This window comes from Oryza sativa, chromosome 6 (assembly GCF_034140825.1).
Source record: "Oryza sativa Japonica Group chromosome 6, ASM3414082v1".
In the NCBI taxonomy this organism is placed as follows: Eukaryota; Viridiplantae; Streptophyta; class Magnoliopsida; order Poales; family Poaceae; genus Oryza; species Oryza sativa.
In genome coordinates, this window is record NC_089040.1 from 6,943,875 (window position 1) to 6,956,565 (window position 12,691).

Consider the following 12,691-nt stretch of genomic DNA (forward strand, 5'->3'; position numbering starts at 1 on the left):
GGCTCGAGACGACGGCGACACGACGGACGCGACGCGCGGGCGCAGGACGGGGTGACAGCGGCGGCGCGCGGCGCGAGGCAGTGACAGCGACGGCGCACGGCGCGGCAGCGGCGACGCGACGGGCAGGCGGCGCGGCGTGGGGCACGGGCGCGGGGCGGCGTGGCAGCGGCGGCGCGCGGCGCGAGGCAGTGACGGCGACGGCAGCGCGGGGCAGGGACGGCGATGGCGATGTCGGCGCGGTGGCAGGCGACAGAGAGAGGGGGAAAGAGGAAGGGTTGGGTTAGGGGACCACGTCGAACACCTGGCGGCCGATGAATAGTGTATTTTCCTATTTAATCCCTATTTTAGCCTATTTCTTGTGTAAATTTGATTCTATAAATCCTAGATTTTGTATAAATGAAGTTTACCCAATATTTGTGTCATTCCAACCAATGGATTTATTCTAGATTAATATTACTCATATTTTATTTATATAATTTATTTGAATTTTTAATTAGGGTTAATTATTATTATTATTATATATTTTTCAAAGTTTTCCTATTTTTCTTCTTTTAGGGTTTTGGTTGATTTATAAATTGAGAAAAGTTGCAAATTAAATTTGTATTTACTCCTAAGCATTTAGGTGACCGTATTAAGTGTTCAAATGTGAATTTGCCCAAAATTTAATATTGTCCAATATTTAAGGTTTATTAAAGATTCTATAATTTTCTAATGAGACTGTTATTAACACAATAGCACATTAGCTCAATTTATTTATATGTTAGTTTATTTTATATGGAGGGGTTTAATATATCAAATTTCAATCCCTAAATGCAATTAGGAACTTGGTGCAATATCGATCTACATATCGAATTAAATACTCCCGTAATTCTATTATATATACAGAGAGCTCAGTTTATTTGAATGATCATCATTTCATGTGTACACATATTATGGCACCCACCTACATTATTCAAATATTTTAATATTTGATAAAATAGGTTAATAATAACTTTTCTTTTATTTGATTTTAATATCTTGTGCATAATTATTTGTAGGATTAAATATATTCCCGTAAATCATATCTATTGCTTAAATGTAGTTCTTTTCTTTACTTTCTTGGTGATCATTTACGGTTTGGCAAGCAATAGCAATCATAACAACCAGCATGATGCAAAAGTTTTAAAAAGTTCGAAATTTTCGTGATTTTCATTGTCTTGAATTTTCAGGATGTTACAGCGTGCGGGAGTGGGTTCCATTGGTGGCGAAACGGATAGCAGGTGGTGCATCCATGGCAGCGAGGGATTTGTCGGAGAGGGATTTGTCGGCGACGTCGCGGTAGAAAAACCTAATGGCGGCATGGTGGAGAGGCAGGGGGGCGGGGGGAGGCATAGGGGGAATCGTTGGTGGGCATTGCCGTCCGCTTGATCTGCGACCACACCTGCGGCCGGACCTGCGAGCCTCCTTGCAGGCCCTCGTCATTGGCGCACTGCTCCCCTCCGCATCCGTGGCCACCGGCTCCGCCTCCCTACGTCGTCGGCACCTTCACAGCGCCTAGGTCCCACGCCGACCATCGCATGACAGCTGCCTGGCCACTGCCTCCGCCGGGCGCTCGGATCTGGCGCCGGGAGAACGAAGACAATGCCCGTCTCCAGATCCAAGCCGGCGAGGAGAGTGGACGACAGCGCAAGGGAGAGGCGTTCGGAGACAGCGATGCGGCGACGGCGTTGGAGGGGAAGCAGGCGGCCACGGGTAGGGTTTGGGGGTGACCGAACCGGAGCACAACGGAGGCGGAGGTGGCGACGGGGACGCGATGGATGTGACGGCGGAGGTGGAGATGACGACGGCGGCGACGCGACGCGGAGATGGAAATGACGACGGGGACGGCGCGACACGGAGGCGGAGAAGTCGGCACGCGGCGGAGGCGGAGATGATGACGGCGGCGGTGCGAGGCGGAGGCGGGGACGGCGGCGCGGAGCGGTTGTGGTGGGAGAGGAAGAGGGAGGAGAGGGCGTGAGCGGCGGCGCTGGCTAGGGTTGGGGGAGGCGTTCGGGGATGCCGACGCGATGGCGGCGGCGGCGCGAGCGGAAGGCGGATGCGGAGGCGGCGGGGCGAGCGGGCGACGGAGGCGGAGGCGGAAGAGAGAGGGGGTGAGAGAGAGACGAGAGGAAGAAGGGGGTGGCGGCGGCTAGGGTTTGGGGAGTTTGTAGTGGGCGTCATTTTGTGTAAACGCCCCTATACTTTTATAATTTTACATATAGGTCCCTATCTGCAATTCTTTCTCGGTAACTTTGTTCGTGGGGGGCATATTTGTAATTAGTAAAAACAGGAGGGCTTTTTTACAAAAATACACCCGAGCACTGTAAGTACTACTGTAGCGAATCGCTGACGTGGACACGCCGAGCGGCCGCCCAGCTATAGTTGGCCATATGGGCCGCCCAGCACGGCACGGCCCAGGCACGGCCGGGCCTGGGCCGAGGTCAGTCGGGCCGGCACGGCCCGACGAACAAGCCGTGCCGTGCCGTGCCAGCCCACGGGCTACAACCACGGCCCAGGCACGGCCCAAGTAGCCTCGGGCCGTGCCGGGCTGGCCCGACGGCCCGGCTAGCCCATTGTGCCCGTGCCGGCCTAGGCACGCCCTGGCAAAAAAACCCCTTCAAAGGTTCAATTCAACACAACAAATTGACATAACACATCAAATTCATGAAATTCACATGTAATTCATCAAATAAGTCAAAGAATCACAAACAATTCATCAAGTCACCAGTTCATCAAATCATGCATACATCACGTCACAGATTTACAAGCACAGATTTACAAACAAATGAACAATTCTTCAAGTCACCAATTCATCAAGTCACAGTCTCACAGATTTACAATCAGTTCAAATCAATTCATCAAATGCATACATCAAGTCATCTACTATTTTCTATCAAGTCCATCTTAGAATCACAAACCTCAGAAAGTTAGAATATAAAAGGGGTTTATATAAGCTGTGATTGTGCAATGGCTGCCTCATTAAAAACCTTTCTAGGTAAAAACTCACACCTCGTGAGAAAACCCTAGAAAGGAAAAGAGTACAGCCCATAGCTAAAATGTTCATATCAATTACAATCATCCAGTTCAAGGGTTTACATCAATTTCATCATCAAGATACATATTCTCATAAGCATTTTGAAGCTCCACATTCTCAGTAGTATGCTGACTTTTTGCATCTGCTAGCTCCCAGTCCTTGATCACTGCCAGAATTTCCACCAGCCTAGGGTTTAGACGCCGCCGACGGTCCTCGATGATCCTGCCAGTTAAGCTAAAAGTAGACTCGGACGATATAGTAGAAACAGGAACAGTCATAACATCTTTAGCTAAGATTGAAAGAACATGATAAGTTAGTTTGTGCTGTTGCCACCAACTAAGGATATTGAAGTCATCATCATATTGGTTGACAGTGTCACTGTCAAGATATGCAGACAGTTCAGAAGGATTGAGATTAGCAGTTGAAGAAGCTGCCTGAAGCAAAGCAGTAGCAGATGTCATCCTGGATAATGAACTAGCACCAAGCCCAGCACCTGGACTGGCACCAGCATTACCAGCACCTGGACTGGCACCTGCATTACCAGCACCAAGCCCAGCAGCAACAACAGAACCAAAAATCTTCCCCCATGCAGTCCTTTTCTTACCAGTGGAAGGGCCTGGAATAGTGGAACTATGCAATCTAACAGAACCAAACTTTCTTTCATACTTAGCAAAAGTATCAGACAATGAAGCTCTAACAGTTGTTAAATAAGCAGAGTAATCATCACCAATGAGTTGAGCCATAATCTGAAGCACTTTACTAAACCCCCTAATCTTGGCCCTAGGGTCCAAGATAAATGCAAATGAATAAAGAATTGGAATTTTAGACCAGTAGTTCATAAACTTAGTTTTCATGGGACCAACAACATTTGCAAGGTTTTGAACATTGCCATATGTGTTTAGATGTCCAGCAATCTCTAAAATGTGATGCATGATTAATGGAGATGTTGGATAATAAACACCAGACAAAACAACAGTTGAATCATAAAATTGTTCAAGGAAACACAAAACAGATTCAGCACATGCCCAATGTAAGTCTGTGAGTAATGGATGGTCATTAACAAAAGGATGTTGTGTACTAATAAATACTGTGAATGGTTCCCTATGTGGTATGAGATGCTTAAGCATTAGATAAGTTGAATTCCATCTAACATCCATGTCCAAACCAAACATACGAGGACCATAACCCGCAGCAATGCAAACATTTTTATATGTAGCAATGCGCTGATTAGATGCATTCAAGAATGAAATGGCAGCTCTAATGTCATTTAGCATGGGCTTGAACTTGTCAAGTCCAGCCTTAACAATCAAATTGATGATATGACATGCACAGCGTTGATGCAAAAATAAATCACCAATATAACCAGACAGAGCAGGAGTAAGGGTGTCCATAGCTTTAGAATTAGCAGAAGCATTGTCTAATGTAATAGAGAAAACCTTATCAGTAATACCATATTCTTCAGCAACAGCAATCACACGCTCAGCAATATTAGCACCAGTATGTGACTCATTAATAAGCCTAAGACCCAAGACCCTCTTTTCTAATTGCCAATCAGAACTAACAAAGTGAGCTACAACACTCAAATAATCTTCCTTAGCATGACCAGACCATATATCAGATGTCAAAGCAATAGAGCTAGCAGAATTGAGACGATCAATAATAATAGAACGACGATCCTTAAACAACTTATAAAAATCTCTGGTAGTAGTTTGTCTAGAGACAGGAACAAATCTAGGGTTATGAGCAGCCTTAATATAGTTCACAAAAGCAGGAGATTGACCAAAACTGATTGGAAGATCCTCTCTAGCAATCAATCTACACAATTCAAACCTAGCAACTTCAGGACTATATTCCCATGGAATAACAGAACCATCTGCACTAAATCTAAGCATGGACTGAGGCAAAGCATTAGACCCAAGCTTTCTAGGTTTGCATGACTTAATATGCCTAAGCAAATGTCCAGTGCCAGCAGAAGAACGAGCACTCAAAGTTTTATGACAGTAATTGCATTTAGCAGAGACTCGAACCCTATTACCATTGGTCGTTTCATAAAGTTCCTCAAACTCATCCCATACCTTAGAGGTTTTGGTCTTCTTGTTGGTACAAGTCGCACTAGAGCCAGTCGGCGTCCCATTGCCACTGTCGTCGACCGGCGGGTCGTCGTCATCGACATTCACATGGATCGGGATGTCGGAGGTATTGCCGAACACCTCCACATGATCCTCCTCCACATCATCATTGTCATCACCGCGCATCCCCATAGTCCTCAACTCGTAGTTGACAGAGGTAGGATCGTCGTCCATCGCAGGCACTCTGGTCCCTCAACGGCGGCTGCCGCTAAGCAACGGGCTTGCGACCTGCAAGCAGCCAACAACACTCAAGGTTAGGGTCGGAAATGGAGAAAAAAAAGAAAAACGATGGTTCCATGCTTGTACCTGCGCAGCCGGAGCACCGGAGTTGCCGTTGAAGACGATAGGCTCACGGATCTACGAGAAGACCAAGGGATCTGGCGAAGAAGAACAAAAGGGAAAGAGACGAAGAGGAAGGCTGGATCTGGAAGAGTGGAAGGACGATGACTCAGGCGACCATGCGTGGCCGGTGGCCCCCATCCTCATGCGCCCCTCATGCGAGTCAGGCGAGGCATCGATCGGAGACGAAGAGAAAGGCTGGATCTGGAAGAGTGGAAGGGAGGCGACTCGGTGAGTCTCACCGGTGCGCGCCTGAGGCCCTGAGCGAGTGAGCGGCGGACGGTGGAGGAGGAGATCTGGTGGGCGGTGGAGCGTCGGAGGCGGATCGGCGGAGGCGGTTGAGCGGTGGCGGCTAGGGTTAGGGTTAGGCGGAGAGGCGGAGAGCGAGAGGCGAGAGGGGACTGGGGAGGGGAGGGGCAGCGCTCGCTGGCTTATATATGCGGCGCGACCTGGCTGTCTGTTGGGCTGGGCCGTGCTCGTGCCTACCGTTGGTACGGGCCGTGGTCGTGCCGACCGTTGGGTCGTGCCGTGCCGGGCCGGCCCATCTTGCCGACCTCGGTCCGTGCCGTGCCGGGCCGGCCCACCGTGCCCAGCCATAGGCCCAGGCACGGCCCAATAGTTGTGCCGGGCCGGCATGGGCCCGACTGCTACCGGGCCGTGCCGTGCTTGGGCCGGGCCAAATTCCCGTGCCATGGGCCGGGCCATCGGGCCTTGGGCCATATGGCCAACTATACGCCCAGCCCGCCACACTTAAAGTTTTCTAATGTGAGCCTGTACAACGGAATAAGTTCTTACATGTACTGTTGTCCTTTCCGTAACAATGGGCTTCTGGCCCTTTTCCTGTTACTAATTGATTAATTAGATTAATAAATTGTTCATAAGCGCGCATCTTTATTGTTGATCATGAGATTTTTTTTTAGAAAATTATTGATCATGAGATTAGTATTAGTAACTAAGCAAACATGCGACTGTAGCGCCATGGCGTCATCTTTGCCTATATGTGGGCCAAAGTGTAATCTATGTGGCCTGATTTCTGTCCAATTTGTTCATAATCCCAATTCATTCAAAGGTGGATCGGATTCATTGAGGCTCCCATCCGATCGTCTAAATAGCAAAGAATAAGTCAAAATTTAAATTTTCAAACTTAATTTTGAAATTGATTTTAAGATATTTTTAATATAGTTTCTTTTTAAGCATTGGCTTTTAAATCATCAAGAACACATATATAAAAGTTTAAACTATAGTTTTATTTTTATTCTCTAATAAGCCGTTTTGGTTTATTAGGGAAAAAGCCAAATGACGGGGCCTGAGCTATCAATGGGCCTGATTAGCTAGCCGAATTCAATGACGGGCATCCCTCTAGCCCGGCTCATCTCTCTCATCCAGGCTGAGTTTGGCCTGGATGAGGAGATACACATGCAACCATTTGGTTGTTTGTATCAGTTTAGCCTAGCTGGGATGAGATTTTGTTTGGTTACTTGCACTAGAGATATGATTGGGTTGAAATTTTGTTTGGTTGGTTGTATGGATTGTGTGTGGTTACCTCCTCAATTTTACAGGGTGAGGTTACCTTTACCAAATATATAACTAAAAACCATATTGCATAAGCCTAAAATACGGTAAATTGTAATAAACATCAACATATCAAATTCAATAAACTAGAGAAAAACAATTTATCGCACAAATAAATTCAAGCAACGGCTGTAAAGAAAATTATGTCGGTAAACATTAAACTTTTGTGCTAGGCACTTTGATAATACTACTTTGATATCATCAGTCAATGGATAAGTGTGAAAAAACAAAAAACAAAAGGAGAAGGAAAAAGAAGCGTTGATGAGCAGCAGCTCTCTGCCCTACAGCTCATCTCTCTTTGCCTCACTGCTCGTCGGTGAAGCTCACACAGCTCGCCGCTCTGGATCCCTGCTATCGCAGCTGCTGGATCGGTTGGTTGCTCGCCGGATCTATAGGCTGGCCACCAGATCTGGTCGGGATTGAGAGGGAGTGGCAGGTATTCAGCACGGAGATGACTGAGCTGTCAGGGAAGACAACGACGGCGACGACCAAGAAGATGAAGGCAGCGTTCGAAGCAAGGAGGGAAGATAAGCCACTAGTGAGGGCCGGCCAAGCTTGAGGCCGGAGGAGCTTCGTCGGGACCGGTCAAGCTCGAAGCCCGTCGTGCTCGTGGTCAGCCAGGCGATTGGAGGCGAATTAGATGGCGATGGCTTGAGGGGAGGAGAAGAGATGGAGAGCTTACGCAAATGGAAGAGAAAGGTAAGCAGACTCACGGCCCCCTGCCCCGCGCTTGCATCCGCGCATGCATCCCCGCACCCGCGTCTGCACGAACGGAGCCTGGCTGAGTAGCGAAGGTCGATGTCCGCGTTTCCTCCGAGCCTGGCTCCGGGGTGTGATTTGCACGAGTTGAGCCTGGCTCGGACGGACGTGCAGGCAACCAAACACGCCATTGCCTGCATCCGCAATGCGAGCCAGGCATCATACAGGCAACCAAACACACCATAGATGGGCCGAATTTGTAGACGAAGAGAAATTTCGGCCTGAATTCGGTGACAAAGATATAAGACAGCGCGAACCGTCCTCCTCCCGTCCTCCGCGCCGCCGCCTCCAAAGCCAGCGCCATCCCCATACCCTAGGTCTAGCGCCATTTCCATACTCCCGCCCTCCCGCGCGCTGCTCCTTCCCTCCTAGTGGCCGCCGCCGCCACTTCGCCCGCACCCGGTTGTCAGATCTGTGATTTCTATGTTCGGTTTCTCTGCTATTTTCCCCCCGGCTGATGGATTCTTTGCTTCTCAGTCTCAGATCTGGTTTCTGCAGATGCTTCTCCAAATCGATGGCATGTTTTGGTGTTTTTTGTTTTTCCGTGTTCACCGATTGATGCGTGCATGCCATGCCATAGTCGGTATTCATCCTAGTTCTCGATTCGTATGACTCCCTTCCTTTTTCCCTTACTAGAGTAGAGCAGATTAGCAGATGACGAGAATCGAGACAAGGTGTCTGCAGCGCCCCTCGATCCGAGTCGGGGAGCGCGATAGCATGATGACTCCGTCTAGGGGAATCTCTGATGCAAGATACGTCAGTTTCGCGCTTGCATTTCATCTTTGAGCGTCTTGTGATCTTCATCTCCTGTCTTTTTTCTCCCTTTTCTTCCGTGTTCTTTATGCTGGTAAAGTTGCCTGTGATGGTGTTAAATATATTTTGAGCTTTCAGCTATGAAAAATCATTTTAATCTGAGGCACTCCGATTCCATTACTCCATTGTTGGTGATGCCATTGCATTTGTGAGCTAGTAGTAGCTATGAAATGAAGATGCTTATGAAGTAGCCAATTAACTTGTGCGAATAGAGGTTTACTTATTTTGGAAGCTTAATTTTTTTTCTTGTTTGTGGGAGATTATAAGTTAACTTGCTTTGTTGGGGCATCTTGATCTGCAAGCCTAATGATTACTGATGTTTGTAAGAACGGAGATCTGAATGCGCTCCTCCGTCGAAGCCCGCTTGGTCTATGTGGTGGATTATGTAGTAGTACTGTACTCCCTCCGTTTCCCATAATATTCCATCAATTTCATGATGTATGTTCCATTTTCACATGTCCCTCTCATTGTCATTCTCTTCCACTTCCACCCAGCAGGCTTAAGCAGGCTCCGGGGATGCGTATGTAGACGCAAGTGTTATGAAGGCTCTGACGGATTAAATAATGCCCCCTTCAGGATTCATGGCTTTGTTATAAGTGCAATTGGTTAATTCTAGTTTTATGTGGATGACATGATCTTCTCAGTGTCCACGACAAATTTTGATTTTGACAGCTAATATGCTGTCAGCTTGCTAGTGCTACGTGAATTTGGTTTATTGTCTTCATATCTTGCAAGATTTCACTACGAATTTGGCATATGATGAGAAGCAGGACAAGATCACCTGCCGCATTCCTGATCCAAATCAGGGACGCAATAGCATGATGACTCTGTCTAGGGGAATCTCTGATGCTAATACTCCTATCTGTTTTTATGGCTTCTTGGATTTTGCATCCCTTTCCATGTGAAGCACTGATGCGTTTTCGATTTTGATGGCTATGATGGTGTTATATGTACACAAGCATTTTGCAACTAAAAGTAACTAATCCGAGGCATTTTGTTGCTGACATAAAGTTGTTCTGATCTTCCAGCCTGATGATTGCTCTTGTTTGCACTAAGAACGGAGATCTGAATGAGCTTTTCCGTTGAAGCCTGCTTGGCCACTTGGTTGATCATGTGAATAATCCCTCTGAATTTTCTCTCAGGGTTAAATGAAAATAAACCCTGACATACATGCATGCACAAACATATATATCCCTCTGATTATCTTCCACCAAGCAGGCTAAATGGGCTCCGGAGAGGAACATGTAGATGCAAAAAATATGAAGGCTTTGGCAGATTGATTGGATGGTGTCTCTAGATTCCTTGTACTTCCTTAATAATCTTGGTTCTTTGAAACTTCGGTGCTGCCTGCTTTCCATGCATGCAGCCAGTGCTGTTGTTTACTGCCATTTGTTTTTGTCTTCCAAAAATCAACTTTAACTTTGGATGGATCTGGGAACGTTGCTAGTTTCTGTCGATCCTTATCATTGATAAAACATGATTAATGTTGCAATTTTTAACATTTCATGACATGAGTGATGTTAGCATATGATGAGAAGCAAGACAAGAACATCTGCAGTGCATCTGAATCAAATCAAGATGCAGCAACAGGATGACTCATGTCTAGGGGAATCTCTGATGCTATTGTCACTTTTTATTCATTCTCCTGCACTATGCTCTGTTCTTCCTGATGATTACCATTACCTTACTTTGCACTAAAAATGGTTATTTGAAAATATGCTTCTCCTTTGAAGCTTGCTTGGCCTCTGGTGAAACATATAGTACTTCCTCTGTTTTTAAAAAGATTAGTTAGATTTTCTCTTTGTAAATTGCATCGCAAGTCCGTACATATGCACACATCTTTTTACCAAGATGGCTAAGGTGGACTCTAGTGGATTTATCTTGCAAGTACTATGAAGGCTTTGGTGGATGCATATAATGCTCCTAGTAAAATTTATTTGCACTAGATTTGGTGGATGATGCATAGAATTTGTAATGCTGCCTAATACTTCTCCATTATATGCTAATTTGCTAACTAATCAACTAGGAAAATACAATTTATAATTTATTGTGAAAATGTTCATTCTTTTGGTTTCATCGTGTGAGATTAGGACTTGAGTGCTTGGGGCATTGCCATTGGGGGCATTCTGATCTGCTGGCCTGATGATTACTAGTGTTTGCACTAAAGAACGGAGATCTGAATGTGCTTGTTCGTTGAAGCCTGCTTGGCCACTCCGGTGATCAGCTTCTGCTGATGCTGTACTACTACTACTCCAGTTGAAATTGCACTGGCTGCCATTTTTGTCATGCCGTGTGCTTGCTGAAATTTTGACAAATTGACCCTTTTTGAAAACTTATTTTCCCCCTGTGCTCGCTCTGATTCTTCCACCAATTAGGCTGAGCAGGCTCCGGGAAGCAGATTTGTAGATGCAAGAAATATGAAGGCTTGACTGGTCAGAATGCCCCCGGATCTAACAATTTTATGTTGTGTCGTTTGATCACTTCAAAGCTAGGTTTTGTGGACGCTGGTTGCTGATTGTCATTGGTCTTTGGGTCTATCCTAACCACAAGTTGATTTAAGCTCTATCCTTGGTTGCTGATTGCCATTGGTTTTTCAGTTTCTCTTAACTGCAGGTCGATTTAAACTGTTCGTTGCATCTCCTTTGTTTAGGATGTGCCAAATTTAATATTGGAGCTGTGGGTGCTTCCTATTTTTAATAGAAGGACAGCAGCAACAAATTTCACAGGAGCAGCAAAAAGGGTTGCAGATTCAGATCAGGTGCTTTGTGTTTTTAGGCCATTTACAATGCAAGGACGAGGCGTGTGGCAATGTAGAGCCTGTGTTGCAACTAATTTGCGAGACGAATCTTTTAAGCCTAATTGCTCTATGATTTGATAATTTGCTATGACAGATTAATTAAGCTTAATAAATTCATCTCGCGGTTTATTGATAGATTCTATAATGTAATTAGTTTTTTTTAATTAGTGTCCGAACATCTCATGCGATGTGACACGCTTGCTGGGCTGACTCTACATGTAATGCCTGGGCTGAATAAGCCGTAGTAGTCTCTTGGGCATTTTTATTGGGACTGTCTTTCGAACGACTATTGGGACTGTCTTTCTAACCTTTAGCAGAAATACAATAAAAAATCTGCCAATTATAAGTACGGTTTAATTAATACTCCCTCCGTTTCGAAATGTTTGACGCCATTAACTTTTTAGCACATGTTTGACCGTTCGTCTTATTCAAAAAAATTAAGTAATTATTAATTGTTTTTCTATCATTTGATTCATTATTAAATATATTTTTATGTAGGCATATAATTTTACATATTTCATGAAAGTTTTTGAATAAGACGAACGGTCAAATATATGCTAAAAAGTCAACGGTGTCAAACATTTCGAAACGGAGGGAGTATGCAATTATAATATAACTATCGAATAATTATAATATAGCTTGAATGTAAGTTGCATGTAATTACTTCCTTTTGTTCCAAAATAAATTTATCTTTTTCATCATTCACACACCAATAAAAACAAATATACCCATATTATTAAATACCAATGCAATTATTTTTCATTTTATCTACTCTCAATATAATTATTTTCTACTTTTATAAACTTTGATCAGTTGATGTAATGGTTACTGAGAAGTGAACTTATTTTGGGAAAAAAAAATCCTTCGTAGCTATTTTTTATGGTTACGGGACAATGAGATTTTTGTTTTTGCAGCTAGCATAAATATCAGTTCACATCCAACGGTCAGCACCAATCTCAATACCCATCCAACGGTTTAGAAATCTGACTGATATAGCTACCAAAAATCTGTCGAATGACAGATAGCAAAACCATTTTTATTGTACTGCAAAATCGTCAACCGTCAAAATTACTCTGACTGATATAGCTACCAAAAATCTGTTGAATGACAGATAGCAAAACCATTTTTATTGTACTGCAAAATCGTCAACCGTCAAAATTACATCCGGCTCCTTTGGGCCAACCTCCCTTTGGGCCAACCTTTTGGGAGGAGATAGAAGGCAGTGCACAT

The 12,691-nt window shown here is 45.1% G+C and overlaps 1 long non-coding RNA gene and 4 other non-coding genes across 5 annotated transcripts; all 5 read left to right on the plus strand.

Moving 5' to 3' along the window:
- Nucleotides 1–7,629: 7,629 nt before the first annotated feature.
- Nucleotides 7,630–11,596, plus strand: LOC136351185 (uncharacterized). Its single transcript, XR_010742217.1, has 2 exons — nt 7,630–7,791; nt 9,162–11,596. It is a non-coding gene; the product is annotated as an uncharacterized lncRNA (long non-coding RNA).
- On the plus strand, nt 8,499–8,603 carry LOC112939504 (small nucleolar RNA R44/J54/Z268 family). The gene has a single exon (XR_003243218.1). It is a non-coding gene; the product is annotated as a small nucleolar RNA R44/J54/Z268 family (small nucleolar RNA).
- Nucleotides 8,702–8,774, plus strand: LOC112939500 (small nucleolar RNA Z267). The gene has a single exon (XR_003243213.1). It is a non-coding gene; the product is annotated as a small nucleolar RNA Z267 (small nucleolar RNA).
- On the plus strand, nt 9,414–9,517 carry LOC112939503 (small nucleolar RNA R44/J54/Z268 family). Its single transcript, XR_003243217.1, has one exon. It is a non-coding gene; the product is annotated as a small nucleolar RNA R44/J54/Z268 family (small nucleolar RNA).
- Nucleotides 10,185–10,288, plus strand: LOC112939502 (small nucleolar RNA R44/J54/Z268 family). Its single transcript, XR_003243216.1, has one exon. It is a non-coding gene; the product is annotated as a small nucleolar RNA R44/J54/Z268 family (small nucleolar RNA).
- Nucleotides 11,597–12,691: the final 1,095 nt, after the last annotated feature.